This window comes from Empidonax traillii, unplaced genomic scaffold (assembly GCF_003031625.1).
Source record: "Empidonax traillii isolate 1590-97213 ecotype Southwest subspecies unplaced genomic scaffold, ASM303162v1 scaffold60:size2069287, whole genome shotgun sequence".
Taxonomy (NCBI): Eukaryota; Metazoa; Chordata; class Aves; order Passeriformes; family Tyrannidae; genus Empidonax; species Empidonax traillii.
The window spans coordinates 1,947,483-1,961,592 of record NW_020955253.1 but is presented as its reverse complement, the minus strand read 5'-3'; the positions used below and the strand labels follow the sequence as shown (position 1 = coordinate 1,961,592).

Below are 14,110 nucleotides of genomic sequence, written 5' to 3'. Positions count from 1 at the left end.
AGCAAAATCTAAGAATGAAAAATATGAAATCATAAATGATATAGCTAAAACATGCTTTCTTCGCAATAAATTTATGCTGAGCACATATAAAATGAAAATTCTTTGTTCTTAATTAATAAGAAAGTTTAAAAAAAATGTATTATTAGTCTAAGCATTAGATGATCAGTTGCCTCTACTATTTTGCTTCAGGGTCTCTCTGGCTGAGTCAAACCTGATGGCGCCTTATCTGCTTTTGTAGTATTTAGTAGATGAAGGTAATCTCCAATTAAATGAAGGACACTTTCCAAAATTATTTTCCTATCCCATAAATATTTAGCAGTAGAAATAATAACATTCGGTGTTTGAGTTAGCTAAGTTTTCTTTTGTGGGCTACTGAAGTACATAGATGTTTAATTTATGTGAAACTGCTTAGATTCTACAGGATGTCCATTCATTTAAATATCAAAAAAAAAAAAAGGAAAAAAAAAGTGGAAAAAAAATTTACTCAACCAGTAAATTATTTAAGTCTCAAAAAAGGTGCAACTTTAATAAAATATTTCTAACTAGACCTTTTAAAGTGGTTTATATAAAGCAGACAACTGTTCAGTCTTTATAGAACTGGTATACTGCAGTTAAAACCATGGAGTATTTTTCTTTTGTCCTTGCACTTTGTTTTTACTTTTCCTATAAAAATGGGGCAAAATCCACATTCACCTGAAGCATAGAACTGAATCTTTCTAATACATATTCCCTGCCTGGATGTCACACTAAGGCCACTTAAGTCACTTCAGTCAGAGATGTTCAGAAACACTTCTGAGTACTTTAATTGTTCATCAAGACCTAACCCTTTGAACATTGCTTTAAGGCATTTTGGCTCTGCTCTGAGTCACTGAAGCAAAATTGGAGCATCTGGATGCAGTGTCAAAATAGCCCAGGCAGCTTCAGTGCAGCACCCAAGTGGATAATCTCAACACAGAATACAAACACTGCATTAGCGATTGCCGGAAGGCTACAGTTCATCTTCCTCTGAAATACAATACAAGAAAAGTTAAAGGATGATACTTTTCTCTTTTTATCTTCTATTGTGTGAACAAAGAATCAAGCTGTGTTTTGATGCTTTGTCAAGGGTTTGGAAGCATTTTCAATCCTTGTTTGCCCTACTAATCCACTGACTTTTCTTTTTGAAAAAAGCAATGAGTGTTTTTTAAGTTTATGCTGTATTAGATGTGTGAATGCAAAAGAAGGAATTCAGCTGATGAAGTTGCCTTTGAATCAGTGTTGAATCAAAGTAGAGGAAGAAGTGTAATCATATTTAGCTGCCTATTAGTAATATACCATCTAATTATACTCTGTTAACTTGTACATAAAATTTCTATAATTCTGTGACTTATGTGAAATTTTATTTCTTTTGCTTTGTTTGTTTTCACAGATGGCAGCAAAATTGCGCTTCATTGATTGAAAAGAGCATTGTAAGTAATTCTTTTTGTTTCTCCTGTTGAATTAGGCTTCACATTTTATTCTTCTGAATCTGCTAAAAATTTATCTCATGGATAAAACTATGTTCTTCCTTGAAAACTGGTGCACAATTAATGCTCTGTGAGAGCCCGTGAGACATCTGGCATGTGGCTACAGATACAATCCCCAAGCCAGATTTCTTTTGCCATCGGCAAGAATAGTTTATGTAAGGCTTAGGCCAACAGGTCAAGAAATATAAATGCAGAAGCATGCTAAACATACCACCTGACATCAGGCTTTGCTTAGAACATGGTTGATCTGTAGAGTGCACAACAGAATGAATACTGGAGTGAAAAACTGGGACACAGCAGTATGTGTAGTCTGTTCCCTGACTTCCTATTTTCCTAACTGTGCATCTAGAATTTTATTCTTGTATATATAAAATTGAAACTAAATACAAACAGAATAACCAGATTGACTTGAAGCTTTATTTATATTTCATTCAATGCTTTCATGTTATGTGTATATAGATATACATTTATATATAAACCCAACATACAGTAAAATCATTTGTTGTTCAACAATACTAAAAAATCTCTGCTAAACACTCTGTTTCACACTACTATTCAAACTATTCACGCTATTCTTGCAACTGCATTAACAAAATATATTCTGTTTGGAACATGTTAAGTAAATGGGTAACACTTTTTCTAGCATGTCTAGCTGCCATTAATTTAGTTAGTATTCATTGTAATTACACTGATCATAATGAATTCATTTAGTATTAATGTGAACATTATACATCTTTTTAGGCACTCCATTATAATTCAGCAATAATTAATGTGCATATTAAATGAAGTGTTACTACTCAATTGCTATGATGAAGCCATGTTGTTTCATTTGAAAAGCTTTAGAGGAAGTATGGTTAATCTCATTGGTATTCCAATTGTTGCCAAAAGATATTCTTCTATGGCAAAGGGCAATTCACACTGGACGACTTGTTAACTTTTCAGAGAGATTCCATGTTTGCACTTTTCTACTGATTCACTTATAAGATACTAGCATTGCAAGTGAAGTGCAATAGCACTTACATTTTATGATTGTTCTTCCTTTCTACTCCTACAAGAGTAATCCAAAATTGAGAATGGAGTATTTTCTGTGTATCACACATCCACACAATTAGGTGTCCTAAAGGCATCCATGCCCACTTCAGGGAACTGCATAAAAATAACGACTAGGGGAAACATAGCAAAACAAGAATGGTCACATCAGATTAGGATAAGAATTATCTGGACAGCATCCTCTCTCTGGGCACTGATTATAAATATATATCCAGAGAAAAGTAAGAACAAAATTAACCACCTTCCAGCACTTCTAGCTGATGAAATTTTGTCAGATATATATAGTTTCTAAAGATTAAGATTTTTTCATTTTTATTCCATTAATTTATTCCCATAAACCTATTTAAATCTTAGAATAGATACCTTTCTAACAAGTTGCACAGGTCTACTACCCTCTTCATTTTGCGTATCAAGAACTACACTTTTTTTTGTTCTGAATGTGATTTCTTCTATCTTAATTTGAATCTATATTCCATTGGATTTACTGGGCTGTAAATGGTCCTTTCCCTGAACTCCACCAGTGATTTGTGAGCCTCATATAAATCCTTGTTTGGAAACCTTTTCAAGAGAAGTATCCTACTCTGCTCTCTGTACAGAAGGTGTTGTTCAACTTTGGTGCCCTGTTTTGGATTTAGCATGCTACAGGTGACTTTCAAAGTGAGAGAAGTTCTTACTTCTATACTATTTAAAAATTACTCCCTTAGCTTTTCCTTCTTAGTTTCTTAATGAATACTGATATTGAACAGTTATGCAAGTATGGGCTCATTTCTCCACAGTGACTGTCAACTCCAAGCTCACTTAAATTTCCCACCCTCCCTCACCCCTCTTGTGCATCACTTTACATTTATTTACATTTATTCTGCCATTGTATTTCCCTGTCACTCAGGCTTGTGAGCACAGAATTTCTGAAATTCTACGCTCTGTCCTTGTCCTGGCTAACACAAATAACTCTGATCAGGAACTTTTCTCATCAACTCTCATCCCCTTATCCCGGATAATTTATGAATGTTGAACAACACAGGCCCTAGAAAAGGTCTTTGCAAAAGTCCACTCTTGAGTTTAGTATTATAGTTTATACTAACTTGACCAATATGGACTTCAGTATATTAAAGTCTGTCAAAAGACAGACTGTCTTTTTTTATATCTGCTATTTAACTTTTCATTCAAATTTATTTTCACTGCAATTTACATCTTCCAGATCTCAGTACCTTTAGACTTCAGTAGTCAATAAGCCGTTTCGTTTGTGAATTATCTTACGACTCTTGAGTGAATACTGTCTTTCTAATGATTTGTTACTATTCACATTCTCATCACTTCCTTTCTCCTTCAAGTGGATGTTCCCACTGAGAGTTATTAGGATACATTATTACACAGCAAGCAATCTTTACCTGTAGTTTTACAAAATATGTCAATGTAATGCTAATTAATAAGAATTCAGCTAATCCATGAACTTCTGACTTCTCTTCTGCTGATATATTTGACCTTGAGCATATTACTTAATCTCTACACCTCTTTATTGTTTCCTTTCCTGTTGAACTTTACAGATTACATGAATGCTAGGTATTCTTATTTATGTTTTCACATTAAAATTAATTAAATTTTTGGAACAGAGTAGTGGATAAAACGGAATAGAACAGATTTTAATAGTTATTAAATAGATGCCCCTGTGAGAGAAAAAATCATAAACTATTTGGAACCACCCTACATTTTAGGAAAGGTCTTTGATTAGTTCAGAAAGATAAAATTATAAAACAAATGATTTTGTACACTACATACTGAATTTGCCTGCTTTGTTCTGTAAATTTGTGGGGGTTTTTCAATTAATTTATTAATAAGGAAGACAATGTTTTTAATTAAAGTAGCAACTCACTACCAACATTGCTTCTTATTGAACTCAGCAGTTGCCACTTACAAAATGTTAATGAAATTTTTGTCCTTTTTTGTATTACAATCTTTTCTGTCTTTCCATTGTTAAAGTATCTTTCTCCCTTTCTCTGGAAAAATTAATTCATAGAGGAGACTGCATGTCTATACATTCATGTATAGAGGAGACTGCAGCATTAAATTTTAAATAGATCAAAATCAGATCTAGTTATGCTCAGGTACATAATGTTTAAAGTAACATGTTGAAGGCTTGGTTTCCTAAAGTAAACCAGAGAAGCATGTTCTTAGTCCTACTTTTGCTATTGTTGTATACCTACAAGGTTTCATTGTCATGAAGCTCTTTTCTGTTCAGATCTGATCTTAGGCTCTATGGAAGTCTTCCACTAGTTCTTTCTAATAGGCTTAGTTAAGAACAGTCCTGCCTACCTTACCATTATTCCACAACACGCCATTAGAAGTCTTTTTTTTCTTATAAATAATGATCCAAAGTATTTACCTCCAGTTACTGTTAGGGACTTATGACCCTGTTTGCTGAGACACTGAACTCCAACAGCTATGGTTGAAATGAAAGGGAGATGTTGACTCTAAGTTCTTGTAGATATGAGACCAACATAGAGTTGGTCAATGTTCAAATCTTTCCTTCTATTTTTGCTAATTAGATGGTACACTATTTAACTATTTCTGTCAAATACTATTTTCTCATTTCTTGCAAAGGATGAATTCTATTTCTGAATGTCTCCAGAGGTGGCAAATAGTTTAAAATTTTAATGACAAAATTAATGGCATTTAAATTTCTTGTTTAAAAATGCCATTCTTTAGGAAAAATATAATTTATTATATTTCATGCGTACTTTGGAGGCATATTCTATGTGATTTGTACTAATGCTTACTTAGCGGCACAAAGAAAGTGTAGCTTAGGCTTACTTCTACCTTTCTGGTATGGTGGCATAGGTAATGAGTGGCTTTTCCTTTTTAATATGACATGTTAATCTGTATTTTTTCAGACAATGCTATTTCTTTTATTTTCAGAAGATATTCAGTTTTTGCTCCTCTTGTTTCCATACCTCTTCTTTTTGGATGTCACTCCATTAACATTTGTTTAATTGGTGCATTTTTCTCTCAATTTTTGTGACTTCGTTCATGACTGATACTGATGGTTATGTTTCTATGGTGGCTGTTCTGGAGCTATTCTTGGGGACAATGGGAATAATTCAGTTAGATGAGTCTATCAATGGTGCATCTGGTTCTTTTACAATAGAAAGATGGAGAAATGCCTATGTGGGAATACTCATAAAGAGTTTTCTAATGGAAATATATGAAATCAGCTATTAACCCAAATAAAATGTCTTAAAAATGTGCTTGTCTTGAATCAATTCAATTTAAAGGGATTTTAAGAAACCATATTCTGACTGAGATCCCAGCAAGGAGGATAAGATTGCAAGTTGCACCTTGTGTGCCCAGTGCTTAAACATTCTTAAGGATTCTGTCCCATTGCTTTCATTTAAGCTTTGCTTTTCAAGATTAGGACCTATCTCAGAAAAGGAATTAAAAAATAGGTGCCTGAAGACACACTGTCTAAGAGATATGCAATACAACACACTTAGCCCAGAGCCCCTTCCTGCTAGTGTTGTTTAAACTCTCAGAAAAATAGTATTTACAATGAAAACCTTTAACAACCTTTTAACATGCTTGCTAGCAGGCACTGATTTAATGGTAATGTGACAGCTAAGATTTTAGTGAGAGACCCTTTTATTTCTCTAAGAGAAGTGTTACACATTCTGAAAACCAGACAGATTTTTCTGGCCAGTATCTCCTCACGTTTGTGCCAGTAGGGATTTGCTGACTACTCAAATTATCTTTCACAAGTTAGCACATGTCTATCATATATAAAAATGTTTATCTTCCTTTCTGACATTTCTCTAAATAGTAATTCTTTTCAAAAATGAAAACAGACTTTATTGTTTTTAATAAATGGCTACATAATGTTCCCCCCAAAACCTGCTATACTTATATGATGCAAGACATAAATTTAATTGACCTTGCACTGTAGCAAATCAAATTATATTTCTTACAAAATACATTCACAATTGCCAGTAGAGTCTTCTCGGGGGGAGGGGGGGGAGGAATTGAAAGACAGTATTGTAATCTCAAAAACATTTATATTGTTATGAAAAGTGCTGATATATGAAATTAAGCTCTGTTGTATTTCAACTGTGATTCTGGATGAAAGTGCTTTATTTTTTATTTGTTCTGGCAAGGCCTATCGCTATATTTCTACATACAAACAATGTTATTTAATCATACCTGTGGTCAAATAGAAATTGTTATATATCACAGCAGATCTATATTTTTTATATGGTGCATCCTAATATAGATTGTCTTACCTGACACCTTATCCTTTTAAGTTGTATGTAATTTTGTATTTTTAAAATAAATAATTGTACATATTTTATGCCTATGCTAATTTTTAGCCTATGGTGTAGTGGTTTCATATAATGATAATTGCATTTTAGAAGAAATCTTGATGTAGAATCTCAGTGGAAGAAACTGGAGGAAGTGAAAGATAGAACAAGAAGTACACAAGAAGTGTAGATTTGCTTCTTGATTTGTGTGTTTCAAGAGTCGTGTATTTGTGCCAAACTGGAATTTACTAGATGTAATTTCTGGGTTTGGGGGCAAAATTGTAGTCTTATTTATTTTTCCCACTACTCTTTAAAGTCTTAATTAAGTAAACTGAACTTCTGAACCTATCTTATTGTATGCTGATGGATCCACCAGTCGTATTAAAGTGCTTCTATTAAAAGTGATCAGTGCATTCTGATATTTAGATGTCAACGAGAAGTCAGTTACAGGACCACAGAAATATATGGAGCATTATAGTTAAATATCCCTAGATATTTACAGGTAGAGCAATGTATTGTGATGAATTGTAATCTCTTATATTTTCAAAGTTCTTACAATTATAAAAGCTGCAGATTAAATTTCCTCTTTGAATGAAAACTGAGATTTGGAAGTCCTGTTTCAATTCAGCTTAAAGTGACTCTTGACTCTTGTATGATTTTGCAGTGTTCTATTGTGTTTTTCCAGAAAGAGTAAATCATTTCACTATTTGGGTCAGAGGAGAGAGATTATTCCTGTTATTGTCACCAGTGTCATCCATATGACATTTCAGTTCCTCAACACAGTGTCTAAAGCCATCTATCTTAAAAAGTGAGATAGAGTACTCTTATCTGTGAATATTCTGAATCAAAAGCAGCATATTTCCTGTGTTTAACTACTCTGGTGATTTTCCTGTTTTGAAAATTTAAGAATTGTTTTGGAAACATACGGTTATGTATGATAAACATTTTCAGTAGAGGTAATGGTAGAAGTGATCTGTGAATGGCTATGGTTCTTTCCTGTTTTTTTCATTTATGTTTCTCACCAGGAGAGACTATGAGAGCAAATATTTCACTTGGTATCAAATTGCCCCACTACAAAACTGTTACAACAGTACAAATTCAAGCCCTCGGTCATTATCAAATTGTTACTATTACGTTAATGAGGTAAGGTGTCTTGAATTATGGGTACAGTAGAATTCAAATTACAGCTGAAAGGCATTTCCTTATACTTATGTTTAGCTTATCTGCTATCGTGTTTTGGAAATAAAAAGGTGTATCAAAATTTTTAACCTATGAAATAAATTTAGTGACTACATATATGACCTAGAAAATACCACCAGCTTCCTCAGGTTAGCAGTATTCATACTTGGTTACTGTTTTTTGTTTCAAATGATGCATTTGCATCTGAAATTATTAGGATTCAGCTGAAACAGATACTTCAAGATGCATCCAAGGCATGAGATGCTACTCTATCACCCCTTGCTTAATGCATAGTTGTGTGTTCAGGCGTAGCCCTTTTTTAGAAGTACTGTGGAGTGGAGTCTACCCTGTGGAAACACTGGAAAAAGTAAAGCTACCCAGAGGTTTCAAGCTTGCAGCAGTCATTAGTCTTCAAGCTGCCTCTGTTTCAGACTAAGGTACAAAACAAATGGTCGGAGCTACAGTATTGTTTTGTTTTGAATCCCCCAGCTAAGTTCATTTTTTTCTTCTTCTTCTTTCATGTGCTAAGTAGAGGCATGTATGAGATTTTTGCAGTAGAAAGAAAATAATGTAGAAAAGTTTTCTTGCAGACAGTTTGCAAACCTCACAGCAACCTCATTTCTGATGTTCATCATTCTTTCATGCTTCCCCTGTTGAGATTGCTTTAAAAACAGTTTCATTTCATACCCTAGAAAACTTTCACACAAATTCACAACATAATTAAATTAGACCCAGAAGTTCACTCACCAAGCTAAGTCTGTTTTCAGAACTATCAAAGGAAAAGTAAAACATTTCAAAGAAAGATTACTGGGTTTATAATAAAATTTTTCTAGAGACAAAACAAGGAAACAAACAAAACAACCCCTAAGAAACCAAACAAAAAACCCCAAACAAGAACAACAGAAACCCTTCTTTCCAGTTAGATTTGTCTTTATTATAGTTTAAAAAGCTTTCTGCTGAATTAAAGGTGCTTAGGACAAACTGAAGGTCTCTTAAGAGATGTATGCATACATATAGTTAGTGCATGGTAATAACTTACATAATTTTCTGTATTGCCCTCTAAGCCAGATGTCAGAGGATAAAGAGAAAATTGATGAAATTTAATGATCAGGAAATACCTTCTTTTCTTCTGAGAGGCCGGAAATAAGGAAGTAGATTAAACAGATGAGGGAGATTCTGTTATATCTTACGAATAGTATTTTATCCAGTCACTAAAATGTGAGAGCAAATAGGAAAAACTAAAGTGATGAGACCACATAATCAAAGTAAAATTCCCTGCCTTGAAAAAGTTAATGATTTCAGTTTAATTTCTTTTATAATACAGTTGCATTAATGTGCACAATATGTAGATAATTAGCTGGGTGTAGAAAGAACTGTCTTCTTGGAATTTCTCCCCTTTTTTAGTGATTCTGGATTCTGTTGACACTTCTGCTCAGTAATTGTAATAGAAGAGACAAATACAGTGGGAAACTTATTTCTTACAAAGTTAAACACATACATAGTGGACTTTAGGTTTAAGTTACTTCAGCCGCAGGGAGCAGTTAACCTGTTTCATCTTATTCTTGATGAGGATCTGAAAAAAATATAGTACCTCAAAGGATGACTTTCTATACAGTGTTCTTTTTTTCCCAGAAAATATCCAACAATTGTCTGAAACTGTTTTCCTGCATGTTCCTGAAGATAAATTACTATACCACAACTTGCTGTAAACTATGACCTAAGTAATTTGCTAAAATTCCTTAAATGTTGGCATCAGTTAAAAAAAATGCCTTCTAACTGAATCTCCTTTGCAGCGTCACAAGCTTGGTGCAATTTTTCTTGCTCTAAAATAGCAACTGAGATGTAATAATGCACATTGCTGAGTGTACACCTTCACAGAGACTATGCTTTTAATTTTTATTAAGCCTGTTCTCATTTACCTTCAAGGGTTTATTTGCACATATTCAACTCAATATATGTCAGACTACATTTGTATTTAATGCCTAGTTAATTGTGAAGACAGCTTGACTTCGATATTATCCTTTAAACTTAACTCCAGTGAACTGTGATTGAAAATGATCTTATATACCTTATTATGTATGAGCTGGAAAAACAAGCACTTATATTATTATATTGTCTTACTGCAAATGACTGAAAGTTTTTTAGAAATGAGTGCCAGTGTTCTTATATTTGTTGATGGTTTACATGCACAAACTCTGTAGATAAAGGGGAAAATTTCAATATCTCTAATCATATATATTCAAGTTTAAATAGAAAGACTGTAGAGATATAAAACTTTCATTCACATAAAACTTTCATTACATGTAAATCTGCTTGATTATCTTCTTTAACAAATTTTCAGGTCTAGAACAATTATCAGGCCCATCTAATCCCATACTTAGATTAATGTAGCTATATACTGATCTCTACAAAGCCTATCTCTGCCTATCGCGGGCTTGAAAGTGTGATGCTCAGCAGGTTTTATTTGACCTTAGTTTTGATTTCCACATTTTTCCTCTTGTCCTTTCTTTGTCTTCATCTTCAGCAGTAAAGGTCATTTACAACAAATAGTTTTCGAGAGCAGTAGCAAATTAATTTTGTAAAGCATTGTCAGCACCACTGCAAATCTCTGCCAGCACTAAACTTTGCAGGGATGCTAGTAGTTTATCTAGATAACGTAATCTGAAGCTCTACAAAATATATTTCCTGGTTTGTATATTAGATTCTTCTTTATGATTCACTCTTTTGCCTAAGACTTTAATAATTTGTTTTAGTTTTGATCAATCTACTTATACTTCAAAGCAAAACTTAGTAATCTCCAGAAATATAGGCACTTGTAAATTGATCACAACTATGATTCAGATGTGCTGGAACATTTCCAAAGAACAACAACAAAACTGGTGGAGGGTCATAAGCAAAAATGTGATGAAGAGTCGCTGAGGCAGCTGGGGTTTAGCTTGGAGAAATGGAGTTTCAGGGGGAACATTATTGCTGTCTCCAAGTCCCTGCAAGAAAGTTATAACAAGGTAGTATCTTCTCTCAAGTAACAAGGGATAGGACCAAAAGACAGTTTTGGCCTCAAGTTGTGCCACAAAAAGTTTAGTCTGGGTATCAGGGAAAGTTTCCTTACCAAAATGGTTGTCAAGCATTGGAACAGGCTGCCCAGGGAAGCAGTGGAAGCACCATCTCTAGAGGTATTTAAAAGACATGAAGATGTGCTGCTTAGGGACATAGTTTAGTGGTGGACTTGGCAGTGCTGGGTTAATGGCTGGGTTTGGTGATCTTAGAGGTCTTTTCCAACCTAAATGATTCTGTGAATTGCTTACCATATGTATTATCTTAGTACATACAATTATTTTTTTAAATACAGAAGAAACTCTTTATCAAGAGACATTTCCAGTAAACTGTAAGACATAAACTGAAAATATAATTAACAGGTCTAAAGGAAAAGAGAAATATTATAAATATGTTCAGTTGCTTCAAGACAACTGCTCAGACTTAAAGTAAACAATTTTTACAAATAGAAATGGCATATATTTTAGTCAGGGGTTAAACCTCTTATGGCTTAGTGCCTATGTTCCCTTCTACTTAAAACCAATCCAACCTTACGAGCCAAGTTCTGCTAATGGTGTGTTTTCTAAGGCACTCTTTAATGACTTTCTGTCCAAGCACTCTTGCTTCTCTCTACATTTGGATGCAGCTGAGTTAGAAATTTATCATTTTCTTCTACCAGTGATTCTGAGCCAACAGAAGGGCTGTATGTCTCTAGGACATCAGAGGACTCCTTTTCAGAGGGAAACCATGTTGGTGAAATTGTTAGCTCTACCCCAGCGTGATTATGTGTCACTAGTGTATTAACTGCAAATGCAGTCCTGTGCGAAAGAGTGTTGGTAACCCAATTCATGCTACTTCATGCTGCTGTTGTAAATACTGTGCTACTTAAAGAAAATTGATAAGTGAATGCAACTAGCAATTTAGAAAACAACTACTATGAAAAAGGAGTAAAATCATAGATACATTACAGTAAACAGTATAACTCCCACTGATTTCAACCCAAAGAGTCAGCTACTGCTGAACAGCATTGGTCTATACTGTCTCAGGATACAGTTTTTTATAGCTTCCTGTGTTGCTGCCATTTTTAGAAAACGGGAAGCTTTCCTGTCAGACTATTTTTTTCCATTTTGAAATACTTTTACTTGAATATCCTGAAAAGTGAGTAGTTTATTTTCTTCAATTTCAGATATTTGAAAATAAACAAAAAGGAAACAATTACCAAAACCATTGCACTCCATTCCTACATTCTCTCAGAATTCGCTCAGAATGAATTAATTGAGTCTGAGAATATTTTTTTTTAATATTTTATCCCTTTACTAAAAGAAAAAAAAATCATATGGAACACTTGAGAATGGTAAAAGTAGCATTTTCTGCCAATATTTAACTTTGTCAGTGTTAAGAACTGTTGTAAAATTAATGCCACTTTTGTACTAGTATATATTATACACAGTTATGCATTTTCGAATAAAATGCACCAGATCGAGCTCCTCCTTGACAGACCAATGATAGATGGACCAAAATATTTCTGGCTTTGAAAAACGTCATTAGAGCATGGATGTATGTGTCTGCAGTATGACAATCAGTGCTTGTCTAAATGCGCTGGGAACTGCCAATTTTGCTTTGTTACAAATGCTCTCTTACTTTTCCATTTGTTGCTTCTTCGTGTGCCAAATGCCTGTGAAGAAGCTGAGGTCCTGGTCCAGTAAGAAAGATAAAGAGGATAGCCTATACTAAACTAACAGATTTCACAGCTCCGTAATGGAATACGAGTAGCCTGAAGAAGTAGGGACAAAGCCGTGCCTGCTCCCTGCAGCAGCTAAGATGGCACCTGAATAGCTGGACAGACAGCTTATTCTCAGGCAGGTCTAAAATACATTGGATTACCTTAGCTTCCTTTGAGGCACACTAAAGTATTTTCATTCATTAAAAAAAAAAAAAAAAAAAAAAAAAAAAAAAAAAAAAAAAAAAAAAAAAAGGATATTAGAAATAGTGTCTTTTCAGGAGATGTTTTCCTGTTGATATGAATTAATGGGTCACATATGAAGAGCAAAGATTTTGCCCAGAAAAGCTCAAAAATTTCCAGTCAGTTTCCATTTTAATTGAAATATTTTCTACCTAAAGACACTTTTAATTAATCTACATGTGAAAAACATCCTTAATTATTTCTTCTTGCTTCCTAGTGTGTAGGTACTGATTTAGATCTAACAAAAAAATGTCCTTTATGTTTTCAGTACACATAATTCTTAAAATGCATGATCAACAATATCAGAAATGCACTGTGTTGTGCTAAAAAGGCTCAGTATGTAATAAACATCACAACTCTTTCATAGGAGCCACGGGAAAAAGAGAGGGCTGCCTGCAACTGTACTTTATAATTTCCAAGCAGGATATAAACTTAAGTCCTGCAGAGTTGTTAAATCTCACTTATCTTGGTTATTATAGGGTATTAGAATAGTAGATGGTTCTACCTTTTGATATCCCCTGCAGGAAAATTCTCCAATTTTCACTAAAAACTAAATAATTTGAAATTATAGCAAAATAATTCTTATTAAGGTAGAACATTTTTTCAATTGTACACTAATGTAATATACTGTTTATGTTGCTAGAGCATTTTCATTCATTTGCAGATGTTGCTGCCATTTTGCTTGTTATCACAGGTGAAGTGTTATATTGCTGCCCTTGTAAAAAAAACAGTGAACACAGAGAGAAGTCAATAGGGAATACAGAAAAATTCTGACTGTAGCTGATCCTTACCTCTTTTTACCTCTTGGAGTAAAGCATTGCAAAAAAAAGTTTACTCTAGATCTTTGCCTATTAGTCTAGTACAACTGAGAATTTTTCAAGTGGTGAAAAAAATAGGAGGAATCCTTAAAGAAATGAAAAATTAAATCTATAAATGAACTAGCAGTGCTAATTAGAAAAAAATAATCAACAAACCAAACACAGTAGACATCTAGCTGCATAAGTGTGATAAACAAAACATACAGTTATCTCAAACTTTGGTGTGTCCATCGGGACTGCTTCAGTACATCTGCTTTCTTGTGTTTAAAATATTGT

General features: G+C 33.7%; 1 protein-coding gene across 2 annotated transcripts in view; it reads left to right on the top strand.

Moving 5' to 3' along the window:
- The first annotated feature begins 1,430 nt into the window (after positions 1-1,430).
- TENM3 (teneurin transmembrane protein 3) overlaps positions 1,431-14,110 on the top strand; it is an 869,819-nt gene continuing 857,139 nt past the window's right edge. For both annotated transcript variants that reach the window (XM_027879901.1, XM_027879899.1), the window contains exon 1: positions 1,431-1,448. The gene's annotated coding sequence lies outside the window, so the exon portion shown is untranslated. The remainder of the gene's footprint in view (positions 1,449-14,110) is intronic.